At 39.0% G+C, this 22,830-nt stretch overlaps 1 non-coding gene across 1 annotated transcript; it reads left to right on the forward strand.

Annotated features, from left to right (window-relative positions):
- The first annotated feature begins 17,683 nt into the window (after window positions 1-17,683).
- Window positions 17,684-17,790, forward strand: LOC141676024 (small nucleolar RNA R71). The gene has a single exon (XR_012556638.1). It is a non-coding gene; the product is annotated as a small nucleolar RNA R71 (small nucleolar RNA).
- Window positions 17,791-22,830: the final 5,040 nt, after the last annotated feature.

Genomic DNA, 22,830 nt, shown 5'->3' on the forward strand with positions numbered 1-22,830 from the left:
CGTATCCCAGAGCATGTTGAAAGAGCAAGGAGCAGCTGAGGACACAATTTCTATTTAGTGGATGCACATGACTCTTCTAAAGTCCTCAAAATTGGCTCTCAATTATCCCCGGAACTTAGAGAGAAGCTTACCATCTTTCTCAAAGCAAACTTAGATGTGTTCTCTTGGTCTCATGCTGATATGGTGGGGATTGATCCCAATGTGATGTGTCACCGGCTTAATGTTGATCCTGATAAAAAAGGAGTGAGGCAGAAAAGGCGACCCATTTGTGGGAAGCGAGCTGAGGCTCTCAAAGAAGAAGTGGACAGACTTCTCCAAGCATGATAGATCACAGAATCTTTCTACCCTATGTGGCTGGAAAATCCGGTATTGGTAAAAAAACCGAATGGGAAGTGGAGGACATGCGTGGACTTCACAGATCTTAACAAGGCATGTCCGAAGGATAGTTTTCCTTTGCCAAAGATTGATCAGCTAGTAGATGCTACAGCAGGTCATGCGCTCCTTAATTTCATGGATGTTTATTCAGGGTACAATCAAATTCCCATGTATGGCCCTGATCAGGATCACACATCTTTTATCACGGATAGAGCTCTCCATTGCTATATCGGGATGCCCTTTGGTCTCCTCAACAAAGGAGCCACTTATCAAAGATTGGTGAACATGATGTTCGAAAGGCAAATTGGGAAGACCATGGAGGTCTATGTAGATGACATGCTGGTTAAGTCTAGAAAGGCCTTTGATCATATTGACCACTTGACCGAAATGTTTAATATCTTGAGAAAATATAGAATGAAGCTCAATCCCCAGAAATGTGTGTTTGGAGTAGAGTCCGGAAAATTCCTTGGCTTCATTGTAAACCACAGAGGAATAGAGGCCAACCCAGCAAAAATTCAGGCATTGATGAACATGAGGTCTCCTCGAAATGTCAAGGAGGTACAAAGCCTCACAGGGAGGATAGTTGCCTTGAATCATTTTGTTTCTAAGTCATCTGACAAGTGTCATGAGTTCTTCAAGGCCATCAAAAAAGTTGGAAGGAAATTTGAGTGGACCCTTGAATGCAAGAAGGCCTTTCAGAAGATTAAGGAACACCTAGGAAAGCCTCCTCTCCTCTCAAAACCCAAGGTGGGGGAGACCCTTATTATCTATCTTGCTGTTTCAGAACATGCCATCAGTGTTGTGCTCATTCGTAAGGTGGAAGGGATTCAATACCCAGTCTACTATATTAGTAAAAGAATGCTGGATGCCGAGACTAGATATTCTAACATGAAAAAGTTGGCATATACTCTCATATTGGCCTCACGCAAGCTAAGGCCCTACTTTGAGGCTCATAAATTGAAGTACGAACTGCCTACCCCTTGAGGCAGGTCATGCACATGCCTGAGACGTCAGGTAGGCTTCTTAAGTGGATAGTTGAGCTCAGTCAATTTGATGTGGAATACAAGCCTCGAGGTGCTTTGAAGGGCCAAGTGTTGGCCGACTTCATACTTGAGTTCCCCCCTCAATCTATGAAAGACTCTATGGCTCTCAATTTTTCGATGATAAGAAAATTTTTGCCCCATGGTGGGATCTCTATGTTGATGGGGCTGTAAACAATGAAGGATCAGGAGCCGGAATAGAACTAATAACCCCCAAAGGGTACAAGTTGCGAAGTGCTATTAATTTTACCTTCAAATCAACCAACAATAATGCTGAATACGAGGCTCTCATTATAGGCCTCAAACTAGCTCTGGAGATGAGGGTGGAGAATCTTAATGTTTACAGTGACTCAGTGTTGGTCACCCACCATATTGGTGTGTTGGTCACCCACCATATTGGTTATGGGTGGCAGGCCAGGGGACTCTGAACTGAACTCTATCTCAAATGTGCACAAAGAGTTATCAAACTTTTTAACGAAGTGAGAGTGGAGCACATCTCAAGGGATGAAATACAGGGGCTGATGCGTTGGCCAAATTGGGATCTCAACGAGAGGCCACCTTACTTGGAGTTATCCCTCTCAAAATTCAAAATAAACCCAGTGTTCCTGAAGAATTTACTTTTGAGATTGTTGCTTTGGGGCTAACATGGATGACTCCAATTTGGGACTATGTCAAGACATGCACTCTTCCCTAAGAAAAGAAGGAGGCTGGAAGGGTCAAGTATCAGGCGGCCCGTTATGTCATCTATGATGAGGTTCTTTATAGAAGGGGCTTCAACACACCACTACTGAGGTGTGTAGATGGAGAAGAATGTAGTTACATCCTAAGGGAGGTGCATGAAGGTATATGTGACAATCACTCGGGGGGTAGCTCGCTAGCCCAAAAGATTCTCAGACAAGGTTATTATTGGCCTACTCTAAAAAAAGATGCTTTTGAATTCTCCAGGGCATGTGATTAGTGTTAAAGGTATGCCAACTTTAGCAACGTTCCGACCACTCATCTCACTTCTCTTATGAGCCTTTGGCTCTTTTCTATGCGGGGGATAGATCTTATTGGGGAACTTCCCAAAGGAAAAGGAGGAGTTAAATATGCAGTTGTCGCAGTGGATTACTTTACCAAGTGGGCTGAGGCAGAGCCCCTTGCCACTATCACCGCGAAGAAACTCAAGGACTTTGTCTGCAGGGCCATCGTATGCAGATACAGAATCCCTTATCAACTTATTTCAGATAATGGGAAGCAATTTGACAACAAAGAGATGCGGGAGTTCTGTGAAGCATTGGGTATCAAAAAAGGTTTTTCTGCTGTTAGTCATCCTCAAACAAATGGGCAGACGGAGGTTATCAACAAAATTATCAAACATACCTTGAAGGCTACGCTCGAAGAAAGCAAAGGAAATTGGCCTGAGGAGCTACCAAAGGTGTTATGGTCTTACAACACTACCCCAAGAAGTACAACTGGAGAGACCCGATTCTCTCTATCCTATGGGTGTAAGGCCATGGTCCCCGTGAAAGTTGGGTCAGGCTCATTAAGAAGAGATCACTATGACCCCAAAGATAATGAAGTTAATCACAGGCTTTATCTGGATATGATTAAAGAAATAAGAGAAGACTCCCAAGCGAGGCTAGCAGCCTATCAACAGAGGACTGCGAAGCATTATAATGGGAGAGTGAAGACCCGCCCCCTCCGGGTGGGAGATCTAGTCTTGAGGAAGGTGATGCCAAACACCAAGGTCCCGGGTCATGGGGTCTTTGGAGCAAATTGGGAAGGTCCTTACAAGGTGAAATCCGTACTTTGGGAAGGCACTTATCATTTGACAGACATGAATGACAAGCTTGTTCTGCGAGCATGGAATGCGGAACATCTCAGGAAATACTACCAGTAGTGGGCATTCATCACTTGGTAGCCTTATTTATTTATAGACTTAGTATGAATAAAATAACATCCTAAGTCTAGGGGGGGTAGTGGTTATATAAACGCCTCCCCTAATAGATGTAATGACATTGGGCTTCGTCCCTTATTATCTATGCATGGTTTATTCTTCAAATTTTTAAATTTTACAGTTAAAAATATTTTACTTGTGTTCTAGCATTTGAAGCACTTGCAGGACTAGGCCCGCATATCAATGCGAGGCAAAAAAATCTAGGATAAAGCTTTGGGAGGCTCCCAAGAGGTCCCTTCTGGCGATCCAGGGTTCTCGTCCATAAGTTTATCTAATGCAAACTCATGAAATAACGGCTAAAATAAAGTCACACATGGAAAATAATTACATGATGACTCTCGTATCTATTTTAAGCCGCTGGGGAAGAGATAGCAAATATTGAGAAGACTTAAAGACAAAATCTAGACATGCTATCATAATGTGATGCATATGCCAATAATTCGATGCAAGGCCAACACGCTAGCATCATAGAACGCAAGGCTGGTGGATAACAATCACATTGCCACAATTATCATCTCATCACATGAACAACAAAGTAATCATAAAACATATTGCAACTTTATTGTATCAAGATGCATAAATAAAGCAAGCCAATAAAGGTTTCAAAAAAGCATCAAGATAAGTTAAAGAAATCAAGTCTACAAGTGCGAGGCAAATAAATAGAGTGCCCGCACCTCCGATGAGTCTAGAAGATAAAATCTGAGAGGAATAAAAAAAAGATCAAGGAGCCTCATTTAGTCGCTCCCTTCCTCATCTCCTCCCTAAGGTCATCGGCAAGTTTTACGGTTTCTTCGTCAAATCGGTACCAATCAAAGTCATCAATATTTTCTAAGAAGATTTTCATAAAGTTAACAAATCCCCTGTCCTCAGCCTCACTAATGGTAATTGGGAGGGCATCAGCAGCATCTTTAGCTTCCCTCCACAGCTTAGTAACACGATCTGTAAGGTCCTTTATCTTGGAGTCTGTCTTCTCTTTCTCAGCAACATGATCCAACTGGAGCTTCTCTTTGGCTGATTTCTCATCTTGAAGATCTTTATTAAGTTTCTCAGTCGCATCCTCAAGCTTTTTCTTCCAAGTGTCTTCTGAGCCCTCAGCATTGGCCCGAGTCTCCGCAAGTGTGGATTTGAGGGCCGCTAACTGTTTGCTCATCTCTCGATTTGAAGAAGCTAAGGCCCGAATCTCCTTATGATGAGTGGTCTGATGATAGAAAATCTTAGTTATAGCTCTAGTCATGGAAGCATTGGACTCCTCCATGAACTCTTGTGACCAAGCATACATACTGGCTTCTGCGACATGGGCGTGCACCAATTTTCCAAAGATCTGGCTAACCTGTCCAGAAGGAGGACTGGATGAAGAGCTTGTGTTTTCTTTGGTCCGCTTTAGCGGTGGTTCTTCATGAGTAATCATGATCTCAGCAGGCTTCTTTCTACTAGAAGAACGTGGAGAAGATGGTTGCGGAAGATGCTCAGCATAACTTATCTGCTTAGGAGGATCCTGGTCAGTTACAGCCACAAGAGATGAGGAGTTTGCTTGATCACGAGAAGGGTTATTAGAAGCACATACCACCTCTTTCTTTCTCATGAAAGGAATCGTGGGAAGCTTCCTGGAAGCCATGCCTATACAATCAACAAAAAATCACATCAATACAAGAAAAAATCAGTAAAGTAAGCATGTGAATGCATTATAATTCAATGCAAGTGATACGGGATGCAGCATATTAATATGGGCTACCATGCAATGCATATGATGCGAAGACTATATAGCCTAACATTTTTTGTCAATGAAACGGGTACCAGTTTGGCTCCTACGAGGGTTGACAATAATCTTTTCTGAGGTCTTCACTTCTTGTCTTTGAAATCCACACCGAATTAAATTATTTTTTGTGAGTACGAGCCGAAGGTTTCTCTTCTTGTCAGGAAGTTTAACTCTGTTGTATGCATTCTCCTTATCTCTGCCTTTAAGTATGGCGCATAATGGTTGATCTGTGATAAAATTGGGAGATGTAAAGTGTATTAGTGCCAAGGCGCAAAGTAATGAATATATGAAAAGATACTAAGTTCGAAGAAACTTACCAAGACTAATGTTAAAATGGGTCTGCACGCGAGGCACGTCATAAATATAGAAGTATGGTCTTTTCCAGTCTCCAAAATTTCTTGGACTTCCAATGGTTAAATTCTTTCCATAGAATTCAGGCTGGACAGAGAAGTAAACATAACCATAATCCTTAGCACCAGATTGCTTTATAGTGACGAAGTAGTGAAGTTGCTCTGCCGTCAGTTTGGGGTATCCCTCAATATCATACATGATGTAGAGTGCAATCATAATTTTATAACCTTTCGGATTGATCTGGATGGGAGCAACCCTAAAATATTGGCACACCTCTCGAATGAAGGGGTGAAGAGGCGACGAAACCCAAGTTCAAGGAGTGAGGTGGTCAAAACCATGCGGGGTGACCTGCCCCTATTCTCCTTATGGTTGAAGCGGTAACATCGCATATGCTTTTGAGGAAGAACAACATGGCCTTCAACTTGATATCGTTCAACAGCCTTTGCTAGAATGTGTGGTTTAAGGCTGGTTGAGAGATCTTTGCAACAAAGTGTGTGCCCTTGAGTCTTCTTCTTTCCCTTGGGATACATAGTCCCTTCAAGCATAGGTTGCCTAGGGGGCACATAAGCTTCACCATTAGAAAGCTCAGGAATGTAATCATAGTTGCACAGGTCAACTGTTCGGGTGACATTATCTAACTCCTTGGTGTTAAGGGACCCCTCCTCATCTATTTCCTCCTTCTCGAAATTCTCTTTTGTCATTTTAGTATGAGAAAGGGCCCTCTTTTTTTGGGTCTCTGGCATGGATAGAGCCCCTTGGTGAGTAGGAGCTTGCATCTGGGAGTGCCTTAACATGTGCCTCATTAGGTGGTGGTGGGGCGATCTGAGAAGAATGAGCACTCTTTTTAGCATGGAGCTGCCCTGACGTTTTTCCTTTAGTTAAGGGTCGTGTCACAGATTTGGGAATGCAAGAGGAGCTAGAACTTGAGAGAGTCATCTTATTTAATCTCCAGGCGTATGGGTGACTATCTTTAGTAAAGTTTTCATCTGGGAGGTGAGGATTGCGGTTTATGTCAATAAAGTGGGGGTTTCCCTGCATCAACCTCTCTACACCTATAACAATTTCAGACCTCATGTGCTGCATATGGGGGTAGGGATGCTCGTTGTCACTTCTCTTCAAGATAAATACATGGGGGATGGATGATTCAATATAAACAAGAACATATATGCATGTACGAACATATACGAGAATGATCATGCAAGCATGAAGAACATATGACATAACAAACATGGTGATTATGCAAGTAAAAGAGGAAAGCAAAAAGAAAAAAAAATTGAAAGGGTTGTATTTACAAACCTTGTACGGAACCTAATAAAGAGGATGAAGATCCGAGTGAACACGAAGAACTCGAAGGGCGCGTACTTTGCTTATAAAAAATCAGTGTAGATATTGGAGCACGCTTGAAGTCTTCTCTATTTGTATTTTTGAGAAGATATGAATAATGAATAACAGAATGTGATATTTATAGGCTTTATATGAGGGGGTCAGAAATTATATAAGACTTCATATTGAAGAATTCTTATGGGCCTAGATATTTGATTTAGAATCTGAATTGAAAATAAATTTACAAGCTCAGATTAAAATTTATATTCAAGTGAAGTTTGGAATTATTACAAAAATTATCTAGAATCCTCATATTAAGCTGGTCCGGTTCGCATATAAAAAATGGGGTACGAAAGGAGTCCTCGCAGGTGCATATACGAGCTGATGTTAACCCGCGAGGAGGGTCATCAAAAGTTTAGTACGAGGATGATAAAAAATAAAAGGAAGCAACAAGGCGTCCTCATGTGTTTGTATAATGCAAGGCGTAGTCGTGCTATTGCAAAACAAACTGTGACCCACGGGTTTATTAAAACAAAATGGGAAAGAAAACCCGACACCTATATGGGCGGAGATGCTAAACTGGAGGAGAGAGAATGGAGTTGTCTCTATCATACAGGATTTTATATATGATGAACATGAAGAAGTTCAGAGATATTATCCACACGGTTTCCATGGTGTAGACCGAGCAAGATGACCTGTTTATATAGAAAGACTCGGAAAAGTTGAACCTAGGGAATGAACTGGATGAGTTGTGGCAAAGTTGCACATGATCTAGTTATGCGCATGCAAAAAAATAGATGGAGAAAACTATCTAGAGACCTTAAATCAGATGTATATTGTTAATGCTGGTAGCGGGTTCAAGTTTCTATGGAATACAGCGAAAGGATTTCTTGATCCAAGAATGACAGCAAAGATACATGCTTGTGCCCAAGTGAAGATAGGATTCTTAGATCCGAAAAGGGACCATGGAATGACCTTGAATTAATGAAGCCAGTACATATTGAAGAAGCAATGTTTCTCGGAAAATTAGTAGTTCTTCTTATATTGATGAATTAGAAGCCAAATCTTATGTTCGTAAGCGTCAAAGTTCAGAAAAATTGTTTCTGCTGATTCAGGATCAGAAGCAAGATTCTCAGTTTCTGGTATCATGCAGCCTAGGATTCATTCTCAAGAAGCAACAAGAGATTCTACTTATATCCATAACCTAGTTGAAAAATCTTGTGTGGTGTCTACAGTACATGCAAATACAACAACTGCTTTGATCAGTAATGTTGGACACGGAAGGGTGTTGAAGAAGTGCATTACAAGTATAGTTGACCACATATGCAAACTTTTAGCGTATATATATTTCATAACACTTGGTATGGGCAAGTATATAAAAAAGAGAGAGAAAGAAACAGCTGTGCCATCTAGGTCGGGTCCGTGTACGATGTGGACTAGCAGGGTGAGTTCGCTATAAAAGGAAAACAGAGGAGTCATCGCGTGTATATAAGTAATCCGAGGAGGTGAAGGCGGTTCGCATTAAAATAAAAATAAGAGCAGTCCTATAGAATATGTGGCCGACAAATTGTTAAAAAGAAAAAGAAAAAGAAAAAAAACGAGGAGGCCTCGCGTGTGTGTAATGGAGGTGTATACTGTGATGTAAAAATTTGCAAGTACAACTACTTGCGCGAGGTGAAGCCAGTAATGGTCCAGAAATTGATCAAATAAGCTCGTGATGTTTGTTAGCAAAGGAAAAAAAGAAGTGGATGGCAATTACTGGTGGGACCTCATCAATTTACAAGTAAAAAAACAAAATCAAATATAAGGTGATCAAGGTGCTAAGTCAAGTGGTGGAAATCAAACCTCATATATACGAGTAAATGGTGGCTAATTATTTTTTTAGCGGGGCCTGCTTGAAAAAGATAATTATGTTAAAAACAAGGCCACTCGAAGTAACTTCTCCTGGCCGCACCTTTGGTTCCAGGAAATTGTGGTGTACTAGCCTCGTTTATTAACAAATAACGAGTCCTCGCATATGTGAAAAATTCCGAACACGAGCTGGCATCACTCCGTGATATAAAAAAGATTATTGCACCAGCGGGGAGTATAAAATAATTCAGCAATTATTTTTGAAACGAGTCTGGAATAATATCAAAGAAATTTTAAAGATAGAATATATTTAGTTCTCCGCTACAGCTGCCTGCACCGAAAAACTGGGGGATAGTTGTTATACCCGAATATTGATATGGGTTCTAAACGGACCCATTACAAGAATTGTTATTTATTGTTGGGCTTAAATAATTGGATCCGAAAATAAAGTTGATCTCTCGTACCGGTACATTGATCAGAGACTATGTACCGTTATATTGACCAAGACCTCACCAACTGACACGTGGAGATATATCAATACGAGGACTCGTACCATTATATTACTAGGTGCACATGGCTGCCTCCATCTAAACAGTAGGGTAGTCCTGCCCTCATATCAACGGGAGATGAGTCCTCACCTCATATTTTAAAGAGACTTGAAGAGATCAGTGGGGGTTATTACTGATATCTCAACTGCAAAGGAGGTATAACTATAATAATTTATGACTACATGACCCCATTGGGGCACATCATGAAAGTCTAGCGGGACTACAATATGCTTGGAAGGGCCTCATCGAGGTCAGCACTACTCATATATTTCTGGGACCACATCACATGACCAGACTCTAAGGGGTCACATGTGAGGTCTCTAGGTGTTCTCGTACCTCACCAACGAGATATCTTCGCCTAATGCCATGACAGCCTATTATAGCCTAATTGGGCTTGAGCCATGAAATAATATGGGCTTTCTACGAACTATTCAACGGTCAACGAACCTGGGCTTTGATGGACCGGGCCAAACCCTAACCCGTCTAGGTACTTGTCCTCCAAGAACTACGTGTGGCTTGAACCCTTATAAAAGGGTACGTAGGCCTCTTGTTTACGGATGATCAATAGTCTGTAATAAGGGAGAAAAACATTTTCTCTCTAGCATTCTTTGAATCAACGAACAATATCAGCTACAACATTCATCAAAATCCATTGCGTGTTCTTCGCGTTCTTAGCAAAATAATCATATTTTGCTCCGTGATTTCAACAAACCTTCAAAATATTGTTATACCAAATTCTCTCTATAACAGTAAGAATGATTGACGATATTAAGCATTTCTCGAGTACTTGGCGAATAACGTAACATTATTCTTTAGGAAAATAAAGAATATTATTTAATAAAATAAACGGAGTCATAAGTCCTTAAATGAATATTTAAACTAATATTCACTTATAATTTAAACTATCGAATAAAAATTATTCGATTAATAGTTTTGAAAACTATATATATATAATATACTCGGGAACATCGCCTCCCGGTTTAGAAAATTGTTAAACTTTGGGTCCGCTATACTAAGGATATACGCAAATAATGTCTATCTCTAACATAGGTATTATGCAGTTTATAACAATTGAATCGACAATGAAATATCAAGATTACGAAACAGACATGCATATATATATATATATATATTAAATCAACATGCTCCAATATATCGCAAGACTTGCTAATAACAACCATGCACTTATCTCAAGATAATGCATCAATATATTTACATCACAACAACAATATAACGGGTAGAAAACTTGCCTGAGTATTCTGGGGTAGCCTTAAGCTTAGAGTGAGTCCGGTAACCTATAAAAAACATATAAGCCAGGATTAAACCACGGTCACATAAGAAACTAGACTTTATCCCCTTAGACTTTAACGTTCGCTTCTGCGCTTAACGATTTTCATTAGTTGCTCGAGTACCCTCGGCTCCACCATTTTTATAAAATTAACCGTTAAACATTTTAAGGAGACTCTTTCGCGAGTACTTTACCAACCGCCTAATCCACCTTACATAATTATTTCGTATTTCCAATTAGTATTTTAAGGGCGTTCAACACAGTTTCAAAGTTATGCGAGGGGTAAGGTTTTGTTCACAAAATGTCGTTACTTAAAACGATCATTTTGCCTAAACCGTAAATCGGATCTAAGCGAACCACATACCAAAATGAAGCTTACGACATTATCTAGCTAAACATGACAAAGTTACAGTTTGGTCAGTGAGCTTTCTGCTACGAATACTAATCACAACAGTCTATATACAAACAGGCGTTACGACGAATATGTTTACACGATTTCCAATTTTTACCAAATCAGTTCAATTCATTCCAACTACAATTCATTCACAACTTCAAGATCCAATCCTAGGCTACTGATCTTAGCCAAAATGAGCTCAATAATCTCAAACCCATTCAACATTATACTACCTGCAAGATCAACTAAACTACTTAATAAATCAAGTGCTTAATCATTCAAACAACTACTCATCCATCCAAACCATCCCAAAATTTAAGCAAACAAACTTAGTACTTAAAGTTCCAGAAGTTTTATACCTTGATTTGTGAGGGAAAGTTACTAGGAAGCCTTAAAAGCCTTGATCTATCCTTATACAAGCTTGGATCTTACAAACAAATTAAGAAAATACCAAGTTAGATCTTGAAGCACTATTCATCAAGAACTTTGATGAATTGATTAGCTTAGATAGACATGGAATCTTGGCTTCAAACTTATAGCATATCTAAGTTATAAATTATAGAAGCTAAAGAAATAAACCTCTTAATTTTTGATGGAGTGGAGCTAGGGTTTTGAAAATCTCCTCCTTGCATTTCCATGAAAGTCGAAGCAAAGAGATGAAGAAATGAAGTGAAATGCTTCTTGTTTGTCTTTGATTAATTGTGTGGTGGATTTAAGCTTTGGTTAACTTAACCTTGGCTTAATCAAGGTTACATTATGTGGCCACAATTCAACCTAAGAAAAATATCTACTAATCTTGCTTAAATCACCCTCCTTATGTCATCAATTTGCTACATGTATTTATCTTGTGGTTTGATGATGTAATAATCCCTTGTATTCTTGTACAAGCTTGGTATTTGGTCGCTTATTTATTTTACGGTTCACTTAACTCTCATTTTCGTTAATCATTTGAGGGATCATATCCGGGATCTTGTAACTTGGGCTTCCCTAAACCTTTCTTAATATTTTATACTCCTTCAATGATCCTCTCTTATAATCTTTGAATTTAAATCCTTTTAATAATGTTACCTTATTCTTAATTGTTTCGGTATCTAGTGGATTTTCGGGAAAAATCTAAGTGTCCGAATTCGAATTCTAACGACCTTTACATACACTCATTTGTTTATGGAATACTAATATAATCTCAGAATTTCCATAACAGTACTCCTATATAGTGTGGTATGATAAATTTCCTTAATCAGCATAGTCAGCAAAAGTTACTATTCATCAGGGTTTCAAAAATTTCCAAAAATTGGGGTTATTACAGTCTCCCCTCCTTAAAAGGATTCCGTCCCGGAATCAGATAGAAAATAGTTGGGGATACTTTTCTAGCATTACGCTTTCTAACTCTCAAGTTAATTTTTCCCATATTATGGTTTTACCACAAAACTCTGACTAGTTTGATAACCCTATTCCTAAGCACTTGCTCCTTTCAATCCATAACCCTTACTGGTTGCTCCATATAGGTCAAGTCTAGTTACATGTCTATGCGCTCGTATTCTCCTCTATGTCCGACATTCGTATAATGCTTCCTTAATAGTAATACGTGGAACATGTTATGAACTTGCTGCAGGTTCAGGGGTAGGGCTAGTTCATATGATAACTTCCCAATCCATCTTAATATCTCCAAGGGTCCAATAAATCATGGACTTAGCTTTCCTTTCTTTCCGAACCTCATCAATCCTTTCCAAGGGAATACCTTTAATAACACTAGGTCCCCTACTTCATACTCTTTGTCCTTTCGTGTCAAATCAACATACTTCTTATGTCCATCTTGGGCTACTACCCACCGTCCTCTGATTAGATCTATTATATCCTTGGTCCTTTGGCCCACTGCTGGTTCGAGCATCTTGCACTCTTCAACTTCATCCTAACACAAGGGAGATCGGTATTGTCTTCCCTCAAGGATCTCTTAAGACGACATCTCGATACTAACATATCATCTATCATTGTAAGAAACTCAATCCGTGCTAAGTGATGTTAGGGCGAAAACACGCGCTAATATTCACGCAAGTATACGCGTTCGCAAGTAGTATAAGATATAAATCAGATTCGTTCCCACATAGACTGGTTTAGGTTAAGTTCAATTTATGCACCTATGCAACAATGTATGGTTATCGCTCAATGCTAAGACATATAACAAATTGGGTTTTTATTAAACTAAGAGATTATACTAAATAACATTAACTAAGAAAATTGAGGTTGAATTACTATATATGACAAATATGGGATCCTAACTTCATTACTACTTCATTCAATAGCCTTATTGTTCTTAACCTTAGCATGTGATGGTGATGACACTAATCAGATAACACGAAACTGATAAACGTCAACTTTCGTTGCACGAGTACCATTCTACCAGACATCCACAAAAGAGATAGAAGCTGAATAGGCACCAATTATATTGAGACCCTATATGTCTATAGAATTTGACAACATAACGGTTTAAGCACAAGTTATCCATAATGATTACATAGGGCAAGTAAAACGGTTAGAATTACCTACGAATCATGCATACACATACATGAACCTATGCTAGCATGGCAAGTTCTAAACCTCTATATTCACTGTCGCTTCAATAGAGATTAACACGCTCTCTTATATGTTAACTACGCACATAAGACGAATAAGCACAACCAATACTAGGATATCATACAATCACCACACACCAAGATATCGAAACAAATTAATTATTGAAATCCATAAGTAAATCCGCTAGAACCCCATGATAATGATTAGCCCATAATAGAACTCATCGTCACCATGGGTTCCAATGAAAGCATGGTATAAAACAAGGTCTTAATAAACTGAATAATAATTAAAGTACAAATAAACGAGATCTAGGTTCAACAAGAACGAAAACGAGCATCCAAAGTTACAACTAATTCAAAGAATCACAAGTTAAAAACAAGATCTTCTTTTTCGGAGTTGGTCTGTGCTTCTAGGTCTTCTCCTTGGTATCCCAATCTTCCCGGATGATGAAAACCTTTTTTTTAAGTATATATACGCCCCTAGTGGACCTGGACCCTTAAAATCGTCAAATTCTACTCAAAAAAGGCTTTTTCAGCGAAATCAGCGACCAGCCGCGCCCCGAGCGGTCGCTCAGCTCTCCTGAGCGGGCGCTCAGCTAATGACTGGGAAAATATTCTGATGAATCTTGTTTTGACCATAACTTGAGTTCTACTCGTCAGAATTAGGCGATTCAACTGCCCACACAAAGCTATTGAGATTCTCTACAACTTGACAATGGCCTTGGATTTCAATTCTGATCACTTTTCATCATATTTCCTTTAAAATCTCTTTTCTTCATATAACTGATACCTGAAATGCAATAACACAAAAACACATCAAAATACCAACAACTTGAGTCCAAAACACCAATTTAAGCTTGTATTGAAGCATTCCAAGTGGATATAAAATCCACTTATCACACCCCCAAACTTGAATCGATGCTTGTCCTCAAGCATAAACAGACTCAAAACTACAGAACAAACCTAATACATGAATGCAACTACGTGAATGCAACTAAATGATAATGCAATCGATCCCCTCAGAATAACCATGACCAAATGAATAAGCCAATGCCTCTAAGAATGCAATGACTTTATACAGAGCTCGAATAAATCCCACAAACCAACTCACAAACCAGATTGTGCGTGTGTGGATGCTTAACAGATATCTCTCGATACTAGATCAATAACCATAACTTATCTATCATCGAAACAATCAAAAGTTTATAAACAGAATAGACAATAAACGCATTATGACTCGCAACACCTTCTACTAGAGTTATACAAAGATTCACACTATTATTAAACCCATAGCAAAGATGCTTATTTGACCGTGCAATGAATGAGGTCCCAAAAGACATATGCAATAATACCCATGTAGCGAGCGTTAGGTTAGCGGATCCCAGACTATAAAAGCCTTAGGTCACTAGGCACAAAGGCCCCTAGAACTTAATAACTCGAGTATTAAAGAGCTCACTCTTGATCAGTTATGCATAAACACATACTTTTTTCTTTCTTTTTTTTCTTTTTTTTCTTTTTTTTTCGTTTTTTTCAACAATTTCTGAATGAGTGTGTTTCGCTCCATCTCATTCAACCCTAGACTACTCATAAAAATATGAGCCGGCTACTAGCCATTTGACGCCTAGCCTTACAACAACTAGCAATGAAATCCAAGTTTTTCTCTAGATAAATAAAATCAGTGTTTTTACGTCATTATGAGAATATCACAAATTCTAAATATAACCAAGTGATTAAATCTCAACAACAAACAAGTATGATCATGATCTAGATCAAAAGCAACACTATAAGACTTTGTAAAAATATTTGTTTCTGGCATGCAAATCAATTCATTAGGGCTTAAACATCCCTCTATTCGTCATCACCACACTGAAATTAACATCAACTTATCAAATATCATAGTTCATCTTAAGGGATCATTCTAAATATGCATGCAAATGCAACTATATGAAATCACATAAAAACAAACAAATATGTCCTAAATGAACAATCATGCAAAAATATGAATGAACTACAACTAAACATGCAATATGAATCTATATGAATCTATATGGACACACATACTACTAATCCTTACATTATCACCCCAAACTTAAAATTTTCAATGTCCACATTGAAGGTAATAATAAGGATTTCAGGCATACCTAATTAGCGGGAGAATCACCCTCATCGGGTGGAGGATCAGGTGGCAAATCAACCTCGCCACCAGTGTCTCGAACAACAGTACCGAAAGCATGTGTCAAATTTGCAGCAAAATGACGGTGAATGTCGTGCATGGCCTCCATACGCCTAATTACGTGCCTATATTGGTCATCACTAACACCTGTCCTATCAACTACCTGCTGCACATGAGAAGAACCCTCTGTAGGCACTGGAGGATCCGTTCGGCTACCCTCTACATCATCAAAAATATATCTCAACCCCTTGTCAGGGGGTACACCTAAGAATGCATAACTCAAGTGATCTGGTAGAGGGTTGAGCTCAAGTGTGGGAGCTTCTTGAATAAATGGTTCGAGACGCTCCTGAGAAATTTTCAGCTCTGCTAACCCAAGAGAATCGAATGACATATTCAACTTCCTCTTCCACGGAGGTGCATTCGAAACCTGCAGTTGCTCTACTTTAAAACACTCCTCTTTAGCTGTGGGTAAATTTATTTTCTTGAACACATTAAAAGTGACCTTTTGATCGTGAACCTTCATCGTAAGCTCTCCTTTTTGCACATCGATCATAGTTCGGCCTGTAGCCAAGAATAGTCTTCCCAAGATGATGGGAATCTTCTTATCTTCCTCGAAATCAAGAATTACAAAGTCAGCAGGAAAGATGAGTTTATCCACCTTGACCAAGACATCCTCCACTATACCTCGTGGATAAGCGATGGAACGGTCAGCTAGTTGCAATGACATGTATGTTGGTTTTGGATCAGGCAGACCAAGCTTCTTGAAGATAGATAAGGGCATCAGATTGATGCTAGCTCCTAACTCACATAAACACTTGTCGAATGACAAGTTTCCGATGGTGCAAGGAATAGTGAAGCTTCCAGGATCTTTAAGCTTCGGAGGCAACTTCTGTTGCAGCATAGCACTGCATCCCTCCGTTAGAGCAACGGTCTCTAAGTCATCGAGCTTCACTTTCCGAGAGAGAATACCTTTCATAAACCTCGCATAGCTAGGCATCTGTTCAAGAGCTTCAGCGAAAGTTATGTTGATATGAAGTTTCTTGAACACCTCCAAAAACTTCTCAAACTGCTTATCCAGCTTTTTTTTCTGCAACCTCTTAGGAAAAGGAGGTGGAGGATAGATCTGTTTCTCCCCTGTATTACCCTCAGGAGGAGTGTGTTCCACAGTAGTCTTCCTTGGTTCCACCTCTGCTTCCTTCTGCACTTCTTCTTCAGCCACAACTGCATTTTCTGAAACTTAAGATTTTTCAGGCTCTTCGTCTTGCTGAACTTGGGGGCTTGCGACCTTTTCAGACCTTAAGGTGATGGCGTTCACCTGTTCTTCAACTTCCCACTTTCTTGGATTTTTTTCTGTATCACTAGGAAGCATTCCTGGTGGTCGATTCAATAAGGCATTAGCAATTTGCCCTATTTGGTTCTCCAGATTCTGGATAAAAACAGCCTGGCTTTGGCATATAAGAGCCTGGTTTTTGCACATAAGCCTCAACTCCTCTAATTCAGATTTTTCATTCGAAGATAGACCTGCATCATGAGTTTGTTGTTGAAGTTGGAGTTGTTGCTGAAAACCAGGAGGGTTGAACAGCTTATTTCCAAACTGCTGGAATGGCTGTTGCATCGCATTCTGATTGTTGTTCCAGCTGAAGTTAGGATGATTCCAGTTGTCAGGATAATAAGTGGCAGGAACTGGCTGCTGCAATCTCTGAAAGTTACTCACAAACTGAGCTGAGTCACTAGATATAGCGCATTGCTCTGTCGCATGCGGACCTGCATACAGCTCACAAACACTGGTTATCTGCTTAACACCATAGTTAGCCAGAGAATCGATCTTCATAGACAACGCCTTTAGTTGAGCAGTGATAGCCGTAGCTGTATCCACTTTAAGAACTCCTGCTACCTTGCTCTGTGGCAATCTCTGGGCTGGATACTGATATTCATTAGTAGCCATCCGTTCAATTAGATCATAAACTTCCTCATAGCTCTTTGCCCATAATGCTCCGCCTGATGTTGCATCGAGCATGGGTCTGGACTGTGCTCCCAACCCATTGTAAAAACAAGTGATGATCATCCAATCAGGAATTCCATAATGAGGACACTTCCTAAGCATCTCCTTGTAGCGCTCCCAAGCTTCACTTAGCGATTCTCCCGTTTGCTGCGCAAATTGAGTAATAGCATTCCTGAGTGCAGCTGTCTTCGCCATAGGGAAGAATTTAGTAAGAAACTTCTGAGCAAGATCTTCCCAAATAGTAATCGAACCAGCTGGTAGAGAGTGTAACCAACTCTTAGCCTTATCCCTCAGAGAGAATGGGAACAGTCTCAACTTCACAGCATCTTCAGAAACACCGTTGAACTTGAAGGTGTCGCATATCTCAATGAAATCCCTAATGTGTGTATTGGGATCTTCCGTTGGAGAACCCCCAAACTGGACTGAAGTCTGTACCCATTGAATTATGCCAGGCTTGATCTCAAAGGTATTAGCTGTGATAGCTGGCCGGACAATGCTAGATTGAATGTCATTGATCTTGGGTTGAGAAAAATCCAATAAATCTTTCGTTCGTGCTGCTGGATCTCCCATTGTAATGAGCACCTGAAACACAAACAAATAAACCGTGAAAGTAAAAGAATCCGAGTCAGTGAACTTTAACGACCACTGATGACAAGCACATAAACTAAAAATTAACACCGAGTCCCCGGCAGCGGCGCCAAAAACTTGTTAGGGCGAAAACACGCGCTAATATTCACGCAAGTATACGCGCTCGCAAGTAGTATAAGATCTAAATCAGATTCGTTCCCACAGAGACTGGTTTAGGTTAAGTTCAATTTATGCACCTATGCAACAATGTATGGTTATCGCTCAATGCTAAGACATATAACAAATTGGGTTTTTATAAAACTAAGAGATTATACTAAATAACATTAACTAAGAGAATTGAGGTTGAATTACTATATATGACAAATATGGGATCCTAACTTCATTACTACTTCATTCAATAGCCTTATTGTTCTTAACCTTAGCATGTGATGGTGATAACACTAATCAGATAACACGAAACTGATAAACGCCAACTTTCGTTGCATGAGTACCATTCTACCAGACATCCACAAAAGAGATAGAAGCTGAATAGGCACCAATTATATTGAGACCCTATATGTCTATAGAATTTGACAACATAACGGTTTAAGCACAAGTTATCCATAATGATTACATAGGGCAAGTAAAACGGTTAGAATTACCTACGAATCATGCATACACATACATGAACCTATGCTAGCATGGCAAGTTCTAAACCTCTATATTCACTGTCGCTTCAATAGAGATTAACACGCTATCTTATATGTTAGCTACGCACATAAGACGAATAAGCACAACCAATACTAGGATATCATACAATCACCACACACCAAGATATCGAAACAAATTAATTATTGAAATCCATAAGTAAATCCGCTAGAACCCCATGATAACGATTAGCCCATAATAGAACTCATTGTCACCATGGGTTCCAATGAAAGCATGGTATAAAACAAGGTCTTAATAAACTGAATAATAATTAAAGTATGAATAAACGAGATCTAGGTTCAACAAGAACGAAAACGAGCATCCAAAGTTACAACTAATTCAAAGAATCACAAGTTGAAAACAAGATCTTCTTTTTCGGAGTTGTTCTGTGCTTCTAGGTCTTCTCCTTGGTATCCCAATCTTCCCGGATGATGAAAACCCTTTTTTTAAGTATATATACGCCCCTAGTGGACCTGGACCCTTAAAATCGTCAAATTCTACTCAAAAAAGGCTTTTTCAGCGAAATCAGCAACCAGCCCGCCTTGAGCGGCCGTTCAGCTCTCCTGAGCGGGCGCTCAGCTCTGCTGAGCGGGTGCTCAGCTACTGACTGGGAAAATATTCTGATGAATCTTGTTTTGACCATAACTTGAGTTCTACTCGTCAGAATTAGGTGATTCAACTGCCCACGCGAAGCTATTGAGATTCTCTACAACTTGACAATGGCCTTGGATTCCAATTCTGATCACTTTTCATCATATTTCCTTTAAAAGCTCTTTTCTTCATATAACTGATACCTAAAATGCAATAACACAAAAACACATCAAAATACCAACAACTTGAGTCCAAAACACCAATTTAAGCTTGTATTGAAGCAATTCAAGTGGATATAAAATCCACTTATCAAGTGACCATTCCAAATTCCCTCAAGTTTATTACACAGATTCTCATCATAGCTTCTAGCGTTATAGCTTTTGCTTCTCAATACCCACTCTTTTCCAGTTCATAATCGTTACTATCTTCCGTACCATATATTATACTGATTACACTTTTGCTCGTTAGGGTTCTATAACCTTTTAATAAACGCGTCAACCTTAGTATCACGAATGTGTTAGAATCGAAATACCACTGCACTGAATATACTTATTTCTAGCTGCTTCCATCTTTGAAAGCTTGATCCATCGTATAGAGGTAAAAGAATTTATTGAGAGATCACTATGATCATGAACACTTGTTACATCGCATAGTTAGTACAGAAGGTGGCCAGCCTATAGTACTTGACAAGAAATATCTCCCTTTTGGAAGGGTTGTTCTTCTCAGTTTACACGAAATGAAAAGGAGAGAAAAGAACAATTTTAAGAAAAAATATGGTCATAAAATATCTGTTTTGGAATTTACCTCTGAACTATAGAGGTTTGTCATAGGAGAACGAAATATATATGTATATATATCAACATCAAGTATTATAGCATCGTATTTCACATGCCTAAATATTTTTTATATTCCGTCCATCATTTTATGGACCCATGCTCTTGCTCGAGCTTATAAACAATCACCTTTGAAACTCCCTCGATATCGAAAATCGAATATGGGATTTCATTCTAGACATCATCATTACTAGAATTCTATGCTTGTACTGCAACCTTCCTCGTATAGTAATACGACTCTCTATTGATAAGAAGGAAGAAATATTCAATAGGTAGATAATCGACTTAATTAGTCTATCAATGATAACTTTTACATCACCACGACCCGATTACTGGTACTCAAGCTTAACATCCATTACAATACAACTCTCACGGTTGTTATCGTCTCATTATTCAAAGAATCGTTGATGCATTACTATAGTCCACCACGGACCTACGGTAGTCATTTTTTTCCTTGGAATCTTAATAGCTAATCATACGGAGTCCATACCTGTCATATCTAATTCTTCTAAGGATGCAACCTAATCACTATCCGTTATCCGTGAAGAGCATTTCTTGAACTTGACGTAGATACGACATGAAGCAGATAAAATTGCAGAAGAGTTTCAATCAAAGCAATGATAGCAGGTTAATACAATCCTTAATCACATGCCTTTAATAGAAAACTTAAAATCAAGGGTTTGTTTAGTCCTTTTTGGAACATGGTCCTGGATTATCTCAAGATAGGACCCTCTAAGATAGATAGCTCGCTCACAGCGATAACATGAATTAAATCTTTAGTAAACTACTATTACCGTCGAGTATAGCACAATCATTAGAAGGAATGACAATCTTTCACACCATAATATAACCTTTACGGCTTTAACCATCTTTATTGTATTCCTCTGGCATGAGCGCCTATAATTGCTCTCTTACACATAGAATGTCGGCCACCTCATTGGCCTTTCCTGATAGTAATAGTTCCTTACAATCAATGTCTTTTGAACGATCTTCAACTAAATTCTCTACCTCATTTCCAATCATTGCTTTAGTGAAAATGCTCTTCCTTAAGCTTTGGTGAGAGAACAAAAATCACTATTGTTTTCCATAAGTTATTGCCTCGGTCTTTAGATGTGAACATTGTCACGACTGAATCTCAAACATACTTAGGACGTCTCTTATCTTGGTTACTTCTTGTTTTCACCAATCTCGACCCTCATTGGGTCGATCTATATTTTCTTATGGTTCAATACGTGCCCACCTGGCATTATTATAATTACGTCATATTTCCTTTATCAAAATTTCTATTCTTGAGAACTTTGAATATTACCTTTCTCCTTGTAAACCTCTAAGGTTATCCCTAAATCCTTCATAATGTACTCCCTAGGTACATGGTATATCAAGACACCATTTACTAATACTAGAACCATTGTCTTTATAGTTCTGAAAACTTCCTCCACTAATCTTTGAAGGTTGTTATTGCTTTAGTCCTTCATTCCGTACGACCCAAACTCATAATGTCCCTGTTACGGGTGAAATGTCAACCTTTATGCTTTACCCCATGGTTCATCTCAAGTTATTGAGGTTCTATCCTTAATTCCACCTTTAAAAAAGTACTTGCATCCTTTCATGGATAAATCAAGTCATATATCCCTGATAAAGGTATCTTATTCAATCATTCCCACCTCGATAGTCTATACCTAATTTTACAATAACATCCTTATTCAAACTGAGGTCAATCCATATAACCTCCAAAAGATAACAACGGTTATCCGCTTTTCTTGCCTGATTTAGTAATGATAACAAGGATGTTTTGAAAGATATTGGTCGTGTTCAACTTGAACGTTTTAGTTTTAATTACTCATTTACCTCTGTTATTTATCTCAACAGTCATCTCAACGTTGAGATATCTTTTATACCTGGAGTCTCCCTTTTGGGCATCAAGCCACAGGTGTTACATACACTTCACATTTTTGAAGGTTACTTCCTTCATCCAATTTCTTAATTTCTTACTTTCCTGTCTCCTCAGTCCATCCGTGTTCCTTTATTAATCCATCGATCTATCTCGTAGTTTTATCGAATACTCCCAACTTAAAGGAGATTAATTATATGTACCATTTACGCTTTCAAAACTTGTCTTTATCTCATGATCAGTCACCATCGCGCTGATGGTGACACGCTTCTCTATATTTATTGCTAGGGTTTCTTAGGGTTTCACATACCTAACTCCCTTATCACTTATCAACTATATTTCCTTTATATACCTTTATACTCCTTCCCCTTTCAGTCTTTTATTTTCGTTTCTATTCCAACCATTTCCTGAACCAACACAACATAAACATTGATTTCAAACATCCCGTCATTCTGGATTCGTGTCCTTCAGATGAACCTTGACAACTTTCACAATCTAGATTCATGATTCATCATACTTGTCCGCCTCTGGTCTGGTTCTAAAACTTCTACACTATCTCTCTATCTTTCTTAGCCTTCCACCCACGGGTGGCCTCTCTCTTAGGAAGGTAAGTGGCAAAAATAGTCTTTT

Source organism: Apium graveolens, chromosome 7, assembly GCF_009905375.1.
Source record: "Apium graveolens cultivar Ventura chromosome 7, ASM990537v1, whole genome shotgun sequence".
Taxonomy (NCBI): domain Eukaryota; kingdom Viridiplantae; phylum Streptophyta; class Magnoliopsida; order Apiales; family Apiaceae; genus Apium; species Apium graveolens.